The following is a 17,706-nucleotide window of genomic DNA, read 5'->3' on the forward strand; positions in this document are numbered from 1 at the left end:
ATGCAACTCCCGGATACCGGAGGAATGCCTTGTGTGCTATCAAACGTCACAACGTAACTGGGTGATTATAAAGATGCTCTACAGGTATCTCCAAAAGTGTTTGTTGGGTTGGCATAGATCGAGATTGGGATTTGTCACTCTGAGTATCGGAGAGGTATCCCTGGGCCGTCTCGGTAATACACATCATAAGCCTGTAAGCAAACGACTAAGGAGTTAGTCACGAGGTGATGTATTACGGAATGAGTAAAGAGATTTGCCGGTAACGAGATTGAACTAGGTATGAAGATACCGACGATCGAATCTCGGGCAAGTAACATACCGATGGACAAAGGGAATTACGTATGTTGTCATAACGGTTTGACCGATAAAGATCTTCGTAGAATTTGTAGGAGCTAATATGGGCATCTAGGTTCCGCTATTGGTATTTGACCGGAGAGGTGTCTCGGTCATGTCTACATAGTTCTCGAACCCGTAGGGTCCGCACGCTTAACGTTCGTTGACGATATAGTATTATATGAGTTATGTGATTTGGTAACCGAATGTTGTTCGGAGTCCTGGATGAGATCACAGACATGACGAGGAGTCTCAAAATAGTCGAGAGATAAATATTGATATATAGGACGATGGTATTCGGACACCAAAAGTGTTCCGGAGGGTACTGGGTGCTTATCGGGTCACCGGAAAGGAGTTTCGGGCACCCCTGGCAAAGATATGGGCCTTATTGGCCAAGTGAGGGAACACACCAGCCTGGTGCGCCCCTACAGAGGCCAGCCCTATGAGGAGGAGAATGAAAGAGGGGAGGGCAAGGAAAGTGTGGATTAGGATTCCTACTTCCTCCCCTTTCCCCCCTTTTTCCTTCCCCCTCGGTTATATATGGCAGGGGGGCGCGCGGCTTGGGAGGGACTCCAAGTAGGATTCCTCCTACTTGGGGCACCCCCTTGGCTACCTCTCCTCCCCTCCAACTTATATATATGTGGGGGCACCGCTAGAACACACAACAACATCTGTTAGCCGTGTGCGGCGCCCCCTCCACAGATTACACCCTCGGTCATATTCTCGCGGTGCTTAGGCGAAGCCCTACGCGGATCACTTCACCATCACCGTCACCACGCCTTCGTGCTGACAGAACTTATCTACTTCCTCGACACTTTGCTGGATCAAGAGTTCGAGGGGACGTCATCGAGCTGAACGTGTGCAGAACTCGGAGGTGTCGTACGTTCGGTACTTGATCGGTCGGAACGAGAAGAAGTTTGACTACATCAACCGCATTGTCAAACGCTTCCGCTTTTGGTCTACGAGGGTACGTAGACACACTCTCCCCCTCTCGTTGCTACGCATCTCCTAGATAGATCTTGCGTGAGCGTAGGAAATTTTTGAAGTTGCATGCTACATTTACCAACAGTGGCATCAGAGCCAGGTCTATGCGTAGATGATATGCATGAGTAGAACACAAAGAGTTGTGGGCGGTGATTGTCATACTGCTTACCACCAATGTCTTATTTTGATTCAGCAGTATTGTTTGATGAAGCGGCCCGGACCAACCTTACATGACCACGTTCATGAGACCGGTTCCACTGACAGACATGCAACTAGTTTTGCATAAAGGTGGCTGGCGGGTGTCTGTTTCTTCTACTTTAGTTGAATCGAATTTGACTGCGGCCGGTCCTTGTTGAAGGTTAAAACAACAAACTTGATGAATCATTGTTGTGGTTTTGATGTGAGGTAAGAACGGTTCTTGCTAGAAGCCCGTAGCAGCCACGTAAAACTTGCAACAACAAAGTAGAGGACGTCTAACTTGTTTTTGCAGGGCATGTTGTGATATGTTATGGTCAAGACATGATGTGATATATGTTATTGTATGAGATGATCATGTTTTGTAAAAGTTACTGACAACCGGCAGGAGCCTTATGGTTGTCTCTTTATTGTATGAAATACAAACACCATGTGATTGTTTTACTTTATCACTACGCGTTAGCAATAGTTTTAGAAGCAATAGTTGGTGAGACGACCACGACGCTACGATGGAGATCAAATGTCAAGCCGGTGACGATGGAGATCATGATGATGCTTTGGAGATGGAGATCAAAAGCACAAGATGATGATGGCTATATCATGTCACATATTTTGATTGAATGTGATGTTTATCTTTTATGCATATTATTTTGCTTAGTATGGCGGTAGCATTATAAGATGATCCCTTAACTAAATTTCAAGGTATAAGTGTTCTCCCTGAGTATGCACCGTTGCGACAGTTCGTCGTGTTGAGACACCATGTGATGATTGGGTGTGATAGACTCTACGTTCACATACAACATGTGCAAGACGGTTTTGCACATGCGGAATACTCGGGTTAAACTTGACGAGCCTGGCATGTACAGACATGGCCTCGGAACACTGGAGACCGAAAGGCCGAACATGAATCATATAGTAGATATGACCAACATAGAGATGTGCACCATTGATGACTACTCCATCTCACGTGATGATCGTACATGGTTTAGTTGATTTGGATCATGTATCATTTAGATGACTCGAGGGATGTCTATCTAAGTAGGAGTTTTTAAGTAATTTGATTAATTGAACTTAATTTATTATGAACTTAGTCCTGATAGTATTTGCATATCTATGTTGTAGATCAATAGCTCGCGATATAGCTTCCTTATTTTTGATATGTTCCTAGAGAAAAATAAGTTGAAAGGTGATAGTAGCAATGATGCAGACTGGGTTCGTGATCTGAGGATTATCCTCATTACTGCACAGAAGAATTATGTCCTTGATGCACCTCTAGGTGACAGACCTTTTGCAGGAGTAGATGCAGACATTATGAATATTTGGCAAACTCGATATGACGACTACTTGATAGTTTAGTGCACCATGCTTTACGGATTAGAACCGGGACTTCAAAAATGTTTTGAACGCCACAGAGCATATGAGATGTTCCAAGAGATGAAATTGGTATTTCAGACTCATGCCCGTGTCGAGAGGTATGAGACCTATGACAAGTACTTTGCCTACAAGATGGAGGAGAATAGCTTAGCCAGTGAGCATGTGCTCAAAATGTCTGGGTACTACAATCACTTGAATCAAGTGGGAGTTAATCTTCCAAATAAGATAGTGATTGACAAAGTTCTCTAGCCACTATGACCAAGCTACTAGAACTTCATGATGAACTATAATATGCAAGGGATGACGAAAATGATTCCTGAGCTCTTCGCGATGCTGAAATCACCGAAGGTAGAAATCAAGAAAGAGCATCAAGTGTTGATGGTTAATAAGACCACTAGTTTCAAGAAAAAGGGCAAAGGGAAAGAAACAGAACTTCAAGAAGAATGACAAGCAAGTTTCCACTCCCGGGAAGAAGCCCAAAGATGAACCCAAGCCTGAAATTGAGTGATTCTACTGTAAAGGGAATGGTCACCGGAAGTGGAACTTCCCCGGATACTTGGCGGATAAGAAGCAAAGTGAACGAAAGTATATTTGATATACATGTTATTGATGTGTACTTTACTAGTGTTTATAGCAACCCCTCGGTATTTGATATTGGTTCAGTTGCTAAGATTAGTAACTCAAAACAGGAGTTGCAAAATTAATAGAGACTAGTTACGGACAAGGTGACGATGTGTGTTGTGATGACCCACAAGTATATGAGATCAATTGTAGCTCTTTCCGATAAGTAAGAGTGTCGAACCCAACAAGGAGCAGAATGAAATGACAAGTGGTTTTTAGCAAGGTAATGTCTGCAAGTGCTGAAACTATAAGTAACGGAGTAGTTTGATAGCAGGATAATTTGTCACGAGCAAGTAACGATGATAGTAGCAAAAGTGCAGCAAGGTAGCCCAATCCTTTTGAGGCAAAGGACAGGCCAAAATGGTCTCTTAGATAAGCAAAGTGTTCTTGAGGGTACACGTGAATTTCAACTAGTCACTTTCACCATGTTGGTTCAATTTGTGTTCGCTACTTTGATAATTTGATATGTGGGTGGACCGGTGCTTAGGTGCTATTCTTACTTGAACAAACCTCCTACTTATGATTAACCCTCCCGCAAGCATCCGCAACTATGTGAAAAGTATTAAGAGTAAATTCTAACCATGGCATTAAACTTTTGGATCCAATCGGTCCCTTACGGAATAGCGCATAAACTGAGGTTTAAGATTCTATCACTCTCGCAACACATCATCTAATTTCTACTCCACAATGCATTCCCTTAGTCCCAAATATGGTGAAGTGTCATGTAGTCGACGTTCACATGACACCACTAAGGGAATCACAACATACATAACTATCAAAATATCAAACACATATCAAGTTCACATGATTACTTGCAACATGATTTCTCCCGTGACCTCAAGAAGAAAAGTAACTACTCACAAATGATAATCATGCTCAAGATCAGAGGGTTATTAAATAGCATATTAGATCTGAACATATAATCTTCCACCAAATAAACCATATAGTAATCAACTACAAGATGTAATCAACACTACTAGTCACCCACAAGCATCAATCTATAGTTCCGGTAACAAGACTGAGCACAAGAGATGAACTAGGGTTTGAGATGAGATGGTGTTGTTTGAATATATTGATGGAGACTGCCCTCCCCAATATGGGATATTTGTTGGTGATGATGATGACGACGATGATTTCCCCCTCCGGGAGGGAAGTTCCCCTGGCGGAATCGCTCCGCCGAAGGGCAAAAGTGCTCCTACCCAAGTTCCGCCTCGAGACGGCGGCGCTCCGTCCTGAAAGTCCTCTCCTCATTTTTTTCTAGGTCAAAATGACTTATATACCTGGTGGGCCACCTCTGGTACTTATTTGCTCCAATATTCATCATATATTCCATAAAAATTCTCCGTGTTTGGAGTTGTGCAGAACAGGTAGCTTGGCGTAGCTTTTTCAGGTCCAGATTTCCAGCTGCCGGAATTCTCCCTCTTTGTGTGTACCTTGCAAATTATGAGAGAAAAGGCATTAGAATTACTCCAAAAGGCATTATTATGTATAAAACATCATAAGTGACAGTAGGAAAACATGATGCAAAATGGACGTATCAACTCCCCCAAGCTTAGACCTCACTTGTGCTCAAGCGAAAACCAAAATCAAAAAACATGTCCACATGCTTAGAGAGAGAGAGAGGTGTCGATAAAAACAAAATACAGACATAGAAGCATCATGTTCATTATTATAACAACAACAAACTTAAACATATGACTCTTATCATAGAAATTTTATCATATACTTCCCATGAATAAGTGATAATTCATCACGCGATTGAAGTATAAAGCAAAAACTCTATTAAAAACCAACAAACTATGTTCTCAGTCAACTTTGCAACTACAATTCATCATCTTTTCAGGAAGGGTCACGTATCGGAGCCTTTAGGCAAGTCCATGTACTCAACCATCATATAGTCTTCTATGACTGCTAACACTCACCGCATACACATGAGCAAAACGTTTCAACCGGACACATAGAAAGATAGGGGTTTATAGTTTCGCCTCCCAACGTATCCACCTCAAGGCTGATGCAACAATATAACTCATGGTACCCATATTCAACTGGACATATGTGCCTACATATTTCCTCGCCACATGATGCTTGCCAAAGGATAAAAATAAAAAGGAATAGAGAGGAAAACTTTTGACTCTTTGCATAAAAGTAAATACATAAAAGTAAAAAATAGGCCCTTCGCAGAGGGAAGCAGAGGTTGCCATGCGCTCATTTGTTTGTATGCTCAACCCCTTGGTGCAAAAGAACGTTGTATTGCCCCTTGTGATAGCGACCTTTATTATGCAGTCTGTCGCTTTTATTCTTCACCATCACAAGTTCGTACAACACTCAATTTTCTCTTACACTAAATGATCTCACTTTTTTAGAAGCAATTTTTATTGCCTTTTTGCACCGATGACAACTTACTTGAGGGATCTTGCTCGATCCCTAGGTAGGTATGGTGGACTCTTGAAAATAAGATTTGGGTTTAAGGGTTTTGGGATGCACAGGTAGTATCTCTACTTAGTGTGGAATTTTTGGCTAGCAAAGATAGGGGCAAGCACCACATGTTAAAGGATCTATGACAATATGACTTCTATGTGAATATGAACAAACATAAATCATTAAGTTGTCTTCCTTGTCCAACGTCAACAAGTTTGGCATATAATATTTTGATGGGGGCTCACAATCACAAAAGATTTCTAGGATAGTATATTTATATGTGAATCTTCTCTTCCCTTATTAATTATTTCATGAGTTGCATCATTGACCAATGCTATGTTTGTCAATCTCTAATAAAATTTCCTACTTATACTTTTCCTTATGTGGTGTCATCACCTACCATAAGATTAGCATATGACCCTTTTCATTTATTTCCTTTCTTCTTATTTATTTCCTTTCTTTTTATTGCAACTCAAAAGTAAAGAAAGCAAAAAACTCAAACTAAACTTTATTATATATCTCACACATGTTTATAAGGATAGATCACTAAGCAAACTCTCGAAAAGAAAGGATCGAACTAAACTTTTATTCATCTAAAACAAAAGATAACTATGGACCGAACTAAGATAAGTAAAGGCGAAAGATAGTGGGGATGATACGATACCGGGGCACCTCCCCCAAGCTTGGTTGAAGCCAAGGGGAGTGCCCATACCCGATACTCAATTTTCTTTTGGTGATGAAGAAGAATGTGGTGATGATGAATAAGATATCTTGTCCTCGGGTTTCCATAGCAGAGGTCCACCATCATAAGAGGAGGAGTGAGTCTCACGGTTCCTGCAACCGGCAGCCAAACTCATGCCTTTAAACCTTGCCTCATATTCAAAGACTTGGTTTTGGAGATCGTAGATCTGGCTTTGGAGGAAGTTGATGCTCGTTGAGAGTGAAGACAATGTCCTTCATGGGCTTGCCATCCACCTTGACATCACGGGAAAGGTCCGTGATCATGAGGTGATTGGGATTGAGTCCACGCTCCACCATCCCTTTGCACCGAAAGACCTCTTGCTCCATAGCTTCAAGCCTGGCCTCCATGGTTCCCATCCCCTTGTGACCTGGCACATCGCGGACGTGAAGCACCCCCTCATGCATCTGGATGACCTGAGGGTGCTGCACCACCTCCCGCCAATATGGGTTGATGACGTTCTTGAAGAACTTGTCCTCGGAGGAGCTTGAAGAGGCCATGGTAGATGGGACCTGACAAAAACAGCAAGGAAAGAACACAGAAGATTTCTACGTGATACGGTGGTCAATAGGTTCGGGGGTATATAAAGATTTTTTATCTTGGGAAACAAGCAAGCGGAAGAAAAATGGGGTCCAGAAGGTACCCCAGGTGGGCACAACCGTGCCCACCAGGGTACGCTTCCTGGAAGTTTCTTATTTTCCTAATTTTCTAAATATTCCAAAACTGACAAAAAATTGTGGATTTTTTCGGAGTCCGTTTACTTACCGTATCATGTACCTCCTTGTTTTCACGATTCTGGAGTGTTCCGGAAGGACTCCTCTATATGTTACTCCGGTGTCAAAGTTTTGATAATATTACTTTCAACATTAATGGGCGTGCCTGAGAAATAATGTTTTATTTGTTGCCCGTTAACAACCTTCGGGTTAGTGCCTTCGGCATTATTTATTTTGATCACTCCGGGCCGATAAATCTCCTCGATAACATAGGGTCCTTCCCGTTTTGAGAGGAGTTTTTGCCGGCATTCTGGGAACGGGGGTCCCCAGACTTGCCTGCCTGAGGCCTGCGGCGTGGCTCAAAGGGGGCCCAGCACGGCCCATCTCCATCAACACAAGACTCAAGACCCTCGCGAGGGGCCAAGCCTCGCGGGGCGGACGACACGGAGCTTCCTCAGGCACGGCCTCATCAGGCTAGCTCGCGAGGAGGCGGAGAGATCAAGGCGGGGTACCTCGCGAGGTGCCCGTGACGCAAGCCATGACGACTCAGGGCGCCAGACGGGTGCCAGCCCACGCAGTGTCCTCCTTTCCTCTTTGGTGCAAAGGGGCAAGCGCAGCTGCGGAGTACCGAGGCATCAGGCAAAGGTTGCCATTTCGGTGCAACGAGACCAAGACCAGGAGGACTACGAGACGGAGGTCACCGTGGAGCCCAAGACAACGTCATCACCAGAGCTTTGCACAGGCGAAGACTGCTTTTGTCAGGATAGTTGATACTTGCCGTCCCCCTTCAAATTAGCCCGCCATTGTTGGCTCCCTCCCCGCTCGATATTTGGGAAGAGGACCAGGGCCTCTATAAATAGGACCAGCCGCCCACAGAGCAAGGGGGTTGGCCGGTAAGTAAGAGTAAGGCAGTGAGAGAGAGAGAGAGAGAGAAAGGTGGCTGAACTCCTCCCAGCAGTTCATCACCCGAGCCAAGAACAGACCCTCGCAAGGCTGTTCTTCCTTGTATCGTTCATCATCATCAGCCCCAAGAGGCAATCCACCCACCACACACTGGAGTAGGGTATTACACCACAACGGTGGCCCGAACCAGTATAAACCTTGTGTCTCTTGTGCAGTTCTTTCAGTAGTCTAGATCTTTGCGAGACAGAGAGGTAGAAGGCGTGATCTCCGCGCGCACCCCAGTGTTCGAACCTTAAGGGTCTGCCGGAACCCGAAATCTGACATTTGCATCCCTCCTTCGGTTGCCTTGCTGCGCCACTTCTTCTCGCTGCATCTTGTCGACCCTATTCAATGCTGGGCGTGCATGAGCTTCGCTGCCGAGCCTGAGACCGCGGCCTCTGGGATTGACTTCAAGATCCCCCTGCCCGTGGTTGGGTTCCGCGAGCGGTGGCTGTATGTGGACGCAGGGGTGCCCACCCCCCTGCTATCAGAGCCGACCTCGCCTGCTGTCCCCAATTCGGGTTGGGGCCAAGAGACGCTCGAGAGCCCCCGGCTCATCTTTGTCTGGCGCCGCTTCGCGCTCCTGAGGAAGCTCGGCGTGATAGCGCCCAGGGTGGTGAAGGAGTTTCTGTTATGCCGTGTTGCTCCCCTTCAACGCCACTCTCGCCGGATGTGGGCCTTCCGTGGGCGCGAGGATAGCATGAGGCTCCAGGAAGAGGACCTGGCTCCTGAGGTGCTGAAGTCGACGCTCTCGACCTTGGCCGGGGACCCCAACCCCGGCAGTGTCCGGCAGGGAGGGGCCTTGCTGTATCTCTGCCAGAGCAGGGTCGACTTCGTGAAGCAGATGCCCGTCTTTGATGAGTGGGGGCTGCGCCCCGCCGGCCTCCAGGGACCTCGTGAGAATCTAGTGGTGGTGACTGCCCTTCCAATCGGCCAAGGCGACTCCTCCTCAAGTGGCGGAGTAGGGAGGCAGGAGGCGCCGGAGGCCGAGGGGGCTCCCGATGAGGTGACAGCGCCGGGTGATGCTCCCGAGGGGACAACTCCTGGGACCCGTGCCGCTGAGGCTGAGGGTGGCAAGCAGCCGCTCCCAGCGCCTGGGGCTGAGGCCTCGGAGGCCCCAACCGCGTCTTCTGGCGAGGTGATGGACGGCACGCGCCAGGCAGGCGCCCCTGACGTGGATCACTCCGATGCTCCATCTTCGTCGCAGGTTGATCCTTGCGCTCTTCTCTTGGGCCGCTTCCGCGTGGACTTTGAGGCCCTCCGGAGGAAAAGGGAGGCCCTGGGTGATGACTTCCCTTGTCGCGTGCTGAAGCGCAGGAAGTACTTCGCCACTGACGAGTAAGTCTTCTTGTAGGATCTAGAAGTAGATGTGTCTAGAGGGGGGGGGGTGATTAGACACTTAATGCTAAGGTTGCAATTTTTAAGCTTTTTCGGTTTAAGTGGAGTTTAGGCATAATTTCAACATTCACAATACATATCAAGCAAGCATGCAAAGAGTATATGAGCAGCGGAATGTAAAGCATGCAACTTGCAAGAATGTAAGGGGAAGGGTTTGGAGAATTCAAACGCAATTGGAGACACGGATGTTTTTCCCGTGGTTCGGATAGGTGGTGCTATCCTACATCCACGTTGATGGAGACTTCAACCTACGAAGGGTAACGGTTGCGCGAGTCCACGGAGGGCTCCACCCATGAAGGGTAATGGTTGCGTGAGTCCACGGAGGGCTCCACCCACGAAGGGTCCATGAAGAAGCAACCACCCACGAAGGGTCCACGAAGTAGCAACCTTATCTATCCCACCATGGCCATCGCCCACGAAGGACTTGCCTCACTAGCGGTAGATCTTCACGAAGTAGGCGATCTCCTTGCCCTTACAAACTTCTTGGTTCAACTCCACAATCTTGTCGGAGGCTCCCAAGTAACACCTAGCCAATCTAGGAGACACCACTCTCCAAGAAGTAACAAATGGTGTGTTGATGATGAACTCCTTGCTCTTGTGCTTCAAATGATAGTCTCCCCAACACTCAACTCTCTCTCATAGGATTTGGATTTTGTGGAAAGAAGATTTGAGTGGAAAGCAACTTGGGGAAGGCTAGAGATCAAGATTCATATGGTTGGAATGGAATATCTTGGTCTCAACACCTGAGTAGGTGGTTCTCTCTCAGAACATATGAGTTGGAATTGTGTATGTGTTCTGATGGCTCTCTCCACGAATGAAGAGGAGGTGGAGGGGTATATATAGCCTCCACACAAAATCCAACCGTTACACACAGTTTCCAATCTCGGTGGGACCGGATCAACAAACTCGGTCGGACCGAAAAGGTAAACCTAGTGACCATTAGAGATTTTCGGTGGGACTGACATGCAACTCGGTAGGACCGATATGGTTAGGGTTTGGGCATAACGTAATCTCGGTGAGACCGATTACACAAACTCGGTGAGACCGATTTTGGTAATTAGTTAACCAGAGAGTTGGTCAGGCAAACTCGGTGGGACCGATTTGCTCTTTCGGTGAGACCGAAAAGTTACAAAAAGGAAACACTGAATTTACATTGCAATCTCGGTGGGACCGATTCGCTCTTTCGGTGAGACCGAAAAGTTACGAAAGGGAAACAGAGAGTTTGCAATCCCATCTCGGTGAGACCGAGATCCCTATCGGTAGAACCGAATTGCTAGGGTTTGGCAGTGGCTTATGACAAGTGAAACTCGGTGGCGCCGGATAGAAAGAATCGGTAGGACCGAGTTTGGCTTAGGGTTTAGGTCATATGTGGAAGTGGGAAAGTAGCTGAGGATTTTGGAGCATATCATTAAGCACATGAAGCAAGAGGCTCATTAAGCAACACCTCATCCCTCCTTGATAGTATTGGCTTTTCCTATGGACTCAATGTGATCTTGGATCACTAAAATGTAAAATGAAGAGTCTTGAGCTTGAAGCTTTAGCCAATCCTTTGTCCTTAGTATCTTGAAGGAGTTCCCACAACCTTTAGTCCATGCCACTCCATTGTTGAACTTATCTGAAACATGCTAGATAGAAATGTTAGTCCAACAAGAGATATGTTATCATCAATTATCAAAACCACCTAGGGAGCACTTGTGCTTTCAATATCCCCCTTTTTGGTAATTGATGGCAACATACATCAAAGCTTTAGATAAAGATATAAAGAACAACAAGTAAAGCTTTGGAAGGACATGTAACAAGCATAGGCTCCCCCTACATGTATGCACTCATGTAAATATGAAATATAGAGGCATGCGAGAGCATAACCATGACAGAGTAGGCAATGTGTTACATGTATCTTGGCCATATGCATCAGAGCAAAAGATTATCAAGGAAAATACCTTCATGCTCATCAGTCCTTCTTGCAAACAGTATGTACATAAGCAAGAACTCCTCATACTCATGATTTTGATGCATATACTTACCTTGTGGTCTTGAGTTGGCTTAGGATGGAATGAACCTGCACAAACAAAGTTAGATAACACAGGTACATCCACTAGCCAGAGCAAACAAAAGAAACCACAAGAATACCAAGACTGGGATGACATGTAGAGAGTGAGTACAAGGTACCACATTGGATTCAACATGTCCCCAAGAATAAAGATATGCAATGAATTTGACTGATTTCTTTCCCTTAGGTGTCTTGCTCCCCCTAAATCTTACATGGGATATTGGGAGAAGATAGGGAACAGAAAATCAGAGCTGAAAGATACAAATGGATAGAACTTAATGCAAATACATGTCTTTCCCCCAAAAAGGCATGTGACATCTCTCCTCTTGAACATCAAGCATCTGGGATCCTTGAGTATTCTCTCCCCCTGGAAATCTCTTTCTCCCCCTTAATACTTTCTCTCTTGTAGGTTTGGTCCTTGAGACTTTTTCTCTCCCTTGATGTGATCTCTCTCTCCTACAAGCTTTGATGTGATCTCTCTCTCCCCCTTTGACATAAATTTCCAAGAAGGGCTTTCTGGAATCCGTCGTATAGGTTTGGTCCTTGAGACTCAGCACAAAGCAATGGATAAAACTGTGATGCTTGTAGAGGACAAGATTCATTGAGTAGAGCTGGATCAGAAGAAATATAGAACAAGTGGCAAACTGTTTTTCCTGTTGCGAAGTCGGTGGCACCGAGTGGTATGTTTTGGTGGTACCGAAAGGATTTGGTTGGACCGAAAATTACAAGTCGGTGAAACCGAGTTTACACAGAGAAAAACATTTGTCACCTCAGCTCACTAGACATGTAGGATCTCACAAAGATTTGCAATGAATTACCTGAAGGATTTGCAAGGAATTGAATGCAGAAAATGCAGAACAAAAACAAAGAGAAAAGAGAAGAAACTGAAAGATCTAGATGAACTTTTTTTTTGAAAAAGATAAAGAAAATAAACATGCATGAGACAAATGCAATAACACAAAAAAGAACACAAGAGAACTTCATCTAGAGTTGGGCGGTGACATAGTCACCTATGTTAGAGTATATTGACTTAGGAGTCAAGTGAGAACACTTGATCATAGGTCATACTCATCGTTTAAGCTCAAAATGGGGTTACCATTTTTCGTTTGAGCATCTTGATGTATTCACATCTTGTTGAGTTGCTTTGACTCATGTCTTGGAGTAAAGCTTCTCTAAGATGGAATAACATACCTTGGGTGGTGGTGTGGTTCTTGCTCATGTAGTTGAACTTGTGTGGGTGCTCAAGGTTGATGTAGCTCATCAAGAGTTGGGAGCACCACTTGGAGTTTGAGTTCATCTACCTACATGGGTTAGTTCTTGCAAGGAAGAGCACTTGTGTATCCAAAAGTGACAATCATGAAGCTCAACATAGAATTTGTCAAAGGATATGTTTGAATGGTTTTGTGCTTCCTTGTCTTCAACCACCATTGTGTAGAGTCTTGGTGATGTAGAGATTGCTCAAGATGTGAGTGAGTCGCAATCTCATGGAATTAGATTCAACCAAGCACCTACATGGGTTAGACAACATGCAAGGTGCAAATATATCCAAGACATAAGATAGTTATCATAAGAGATATATCATGGATTAGTCATAAGCTCATGTCTTGCATGTATCCAATGGAGTTTCTACTCCAAGTTCGGAGCATCAATGATGTTCAATTCTCCTCTCAACCTGCAAAACACTTTCTCATCAAGAGGTTTAGTAAATATATCTGCTAATTGCTTATCGGTGCGAACATGCTCAAGATCAATGTCACCCTTAGCAACATGATCTCGAATGAAATGATGACGAACTTCAATATGCTTAGTTCGAGAATGTTGTACAGGATTATGACCAATTTTGATAGCACTTTCATTGTCACAAAGTAGTGGAACATGTTTCACATAGATCCCATAATCTTTAAGAGTTTGGGTCATCCAAAGTAATTGAGCATAACATGAACCAGCGGCAATGTATTCCGCTTCGGCGGTGGATAGGATACCGAGTTTTGTTTCTTGGAAGACCAAGACACAAGAGATCTACCAAGAAATTGACAAGTACCCGAAGTGGACTTTCTATCAACCTTGTCTCCGGCATAATCCGAGTCGGAATAGCCAACAAGATCAAAAGAAGACCTCTTAGGATACCAAATGCCAAAATTTGGTGTATGGATTAAATATCTCACTATCCTTTTCACAGCCTTAAGATGACATTCTTTAGGAGCAGCTTGATATCGTGCACACATGCACACACTTGGCATAATATCGGGACGTGAAGCACATAGGTATAACAATGAACCAATCATAGAGCGATAAACCTTTTGATCAACTGGTTCACCATCTTTGGTCAAATCATTATGTCCACTAGTAGGCATGGGTGTAGACATACCTTTGCATTCTTGCATATTGAACTTCTTGAATAAGTCCTTGGTGTACTTTGTTTGAGAGAGAAATGTACCTTCCTTAGTTTGCTTGATTTGCAAACCGAGAAAGAATTTGAGTTCACTCATCATAGACATCTCAAACTTCTCTGACATTAGCTTTCCAAACTTTTCACTAAAGAGAGGGTTAGTTGAACCAAATATGATATCATCGACATAAATTTGGCATACAAATAGTTCTCCATTAACCCTTTTAGTAAAAAGAGTAGAATCAATTTTACCAATTTCAAAACCACTTGTAATAAGGAACTTGGTCAAGCATTTATACCATGCTCTAGGAGCTTGTTTAAGACCATAAAGAGCTTTGTGAAGTTTGTAAACATGATTTGGTTTCTTAGGATTGATAAAGCCGGGAGGTTGTTTGACATAAACTTCCTCCTCTATTTCACCATTTAGAAAAGCACTTTTAATGTCCATTTGGTACAAGGTGATATTATGGTGATTAGCATAGGCAAGTAAGATGCGAATGGACTCAAGTCTAGCAACGGGAGCATATGTCTCACCATAGTCCATACCTTCGACTTGTGTGTACCCTTGGGCGACGAGACGTGCTTTGTTGCGAACCACTTGTCCATCTTCATCTTGCTTGTTGCGAAACACCCATTTGGTGCCAATGATGTTGTGGTTGTTGTCGGGCTTCTCAACCAATGTCCAAACTTGGTTTCTCTCAAAATTGTGTAGCTCTTCATGCATAGCGTTTATCCAATCCGGATCTTCCAATGCTTCTTCAACCTTCATAGGTTCAATGCTAGAGATGAATGAATAGTTTTCACAAAAGTTAGCTAAACAAGTTTTTGAGCGAGTGATTCTCCCGGTTTGTATATCATTGAGGATTTGCTCGACGGGATGATCTTTGGCAATTCTTGCTCGAACTCGTGAGAGCTTTTGCTTGGGTCTTCGTTGAACATCTTCTTCATCTTGTTCTTCTTCTTGGCCTTCTTCATTGTTGACGTCGTCGTTCTCTTGTCGTGGTGGAGAAAGAGGTTGTTGATGTTCGTCTTGATGCATTTCCTTGTCTTCTTCATCTTGGTGTGTCCCACTTGTGGATGCTTCCGTGTCGATTCTTGGTTCACCTTGTCATGAAGTAGAAGCTTCCACTTGGATGGATGAAGTACTCTCCTTCACCTCCGTTGGACGAATTTTGCCAATGGACAAGTCTTGGATTGCTTCTGAAGGGTCTTTGTCTCCTACATCAATTGGCAATTGCTCTACTTGCGAGCCATTAGATTCATCAAACTTCACATCTACCGTCTCTTCAACCTTTCGGGTGAAATTGTTGTAGACACGGTAAGTGTGAGAGTTTGAGCCATAACCAAGTAGAAAACCTTCATGAGATTTAGGAGCAAACTTTGAACGATGATGCTTATCAAGAATGTAGCACTTTGAGCCGAATACTCGAAAGTATCCAACTTGGGGTTTGTTACCGGTGAGAAGCTCGTATGCCGTCTTGCTGAGTAGCTTGTGAAGATATAAGCGATTTGTTGCGTGACAAGCTGTCTCAACCGCTTCTGCCCAAAAGTGCTTCGGCGTCTTGTATTCATCAAGCATCGTTCTTGCCATTTTGATGAGCGTCCGGTTCTTCCTCTCAACAACTCCATTTTGTTGAGGTGTGTACGTAGCCGAGAACTCGTGTGAAATCCCTTCTTCGTCAAGAAAGGTGTCCACATTTGCGTTCTTGAACTCCGTTCCGTTGTCACTCCGAACCTTCTTGATCTTCACGTCAAACTGATTTTGGGCCTTCCTAGCGATGTTTCTGAAGATCTTCTGGACCTGCGAGTTGTCATTAAGAAAGAACACCCACGTAAATCTTGAAAAATCATCAACTATAACTAGACCAAAAGAATTTCCACCGAGACTCTTGTAGGCGTTGGGACCAAAAAGATCCATATGAAGTAGCTCGAGTGGCCTTCTTGTGGTCATGATGTTCTTCACGGGATGCCTTCCTCCAACCTGTTTACCTGCTTGACAAGCACTGCAAAGTCTATCCTTATCAAATATGACATCGTTAACTCCAAGGATATGATTTCCTTTAATAAGCTTGTAAAGGTTTCTCATGCCAACGTGACCTAGTCGTCTATGCCACAACCAACCTTTTGAGGATTTAGCAACAAAGCAAGTTTTAGGTTGTGCCTTTTTAGAGAAATCGACAATGTAAAGATCACCTCTACGCATACCCGTAAAGACCATTTTATGATTGTCTCGACGAAATACTTGGCAATCTACCTCAGTAAATAGGACATTCAAACCGAAATCAGCAAGTCTAGATACTGAAAGTAAGTTGTAGCCGAGAGATTCAACGAGCATGACATTTTGAATGGAACTATCATGTGAGATGGCCACCTTACCAAGGCCAACCACTTTACCCTTTGAATTATCACCAAAGGTGACATATTTTCGAGGGCCGTCATTTTCAGCAAGCTCATGAAACATCTCTTCATCTCCGGTCATATGATCAGTACATCCACTATCAAGAACCCATTCCTTTCCTCCTGATTCATATCCCCGAAGATTTGCCATAAGACCAATATGTCTCATTGCATCATCAAGATCGAAGTCACTATCATCATCATCATCATAGTATCCATGTTCATCATGATCTTGTGACTCATCATTTCCTAGAGAGGGTAATTCATTAGATAAATGATCATCAAAGTGGTCACTTTTATGAATTCTTATAGCTTCGAATATGATATCACTAATGATTCCAACATCTCCTTTAGCATGCTTAAGATTGGTAAGTTCAAATAGACAATTACCAAAACTAGGATCACTAGAGTTCATCTTACTCAAGGCAATAGATTTATGGAGAATTTCATCCAAAGTTTTCAAGGAATGATTGGGAAATCGTTCCTCAAGAAATTTCCATATAGTATAGGCACAATTAAGAGTAGGCAAACTAGCAATCAAATTTTTGGGCAATCCTCTAATGATGAGCTCAATAGTTCTAAGATTGCGAATCATGTCAATATCTTCATCTAGGGTAGGATGCAAAGGATCAATATGAGGTGCACAAGGGCTAGCAATATACTTGTTCAAATGATATTGATTGAAAATTACAAGCATCTCATTTTTCCACTCATGAAAATACTCACCATCAAGAATAGGCACTCTATGTCTAAGACTCCCTAAGGTAGACACATCCATCTTCCTCCAATGGTGATTAAACCAAGGCAGTGGAGACCAAAGCTCTGATACCACTTGTAGGATCTAGAAGTAGATGTGTCTAGAGGGGGGAGGGGTGATTAGACACTTAATGCTAAAGTTGCAATTTTTAAGCTTTTTCGGTTTAAGTGGAGTTTAGGCATAATTTCAACATTCACAATACATATCAAGCAAGCATGCAAAGAGTATATGAGCAGCGGAATGTAAAGCATGCAACTTGCAAGAATGTAAGGGGAAGGGTTTGGAGAATTCAAACGCAATTGGAGACACGGATGTTTTTCCCGTGGTTCGGATAGGTGGTGCTATCCTACATCCACGTTGATGGAGACTTCAACCCACGAAGGGTAACGGTTGCGC

This window comes from Triticum dicoccoides, chromosome 1A (assembly GCF_002162155.2).
Source record: "Triticum dicoccoides isolate Atlit2015 ecotype Zavitan chromosome 1A, WEW_v2.0, whole genome shotgun sequence".
NCBI classification, from domain to species: domain Eukaryota; kingdom Viridiplantae; phylum Streptophyta; class Magnoliopsida; order Poales; family Poaceae; genus Triticum; species Triticum dicoccoides.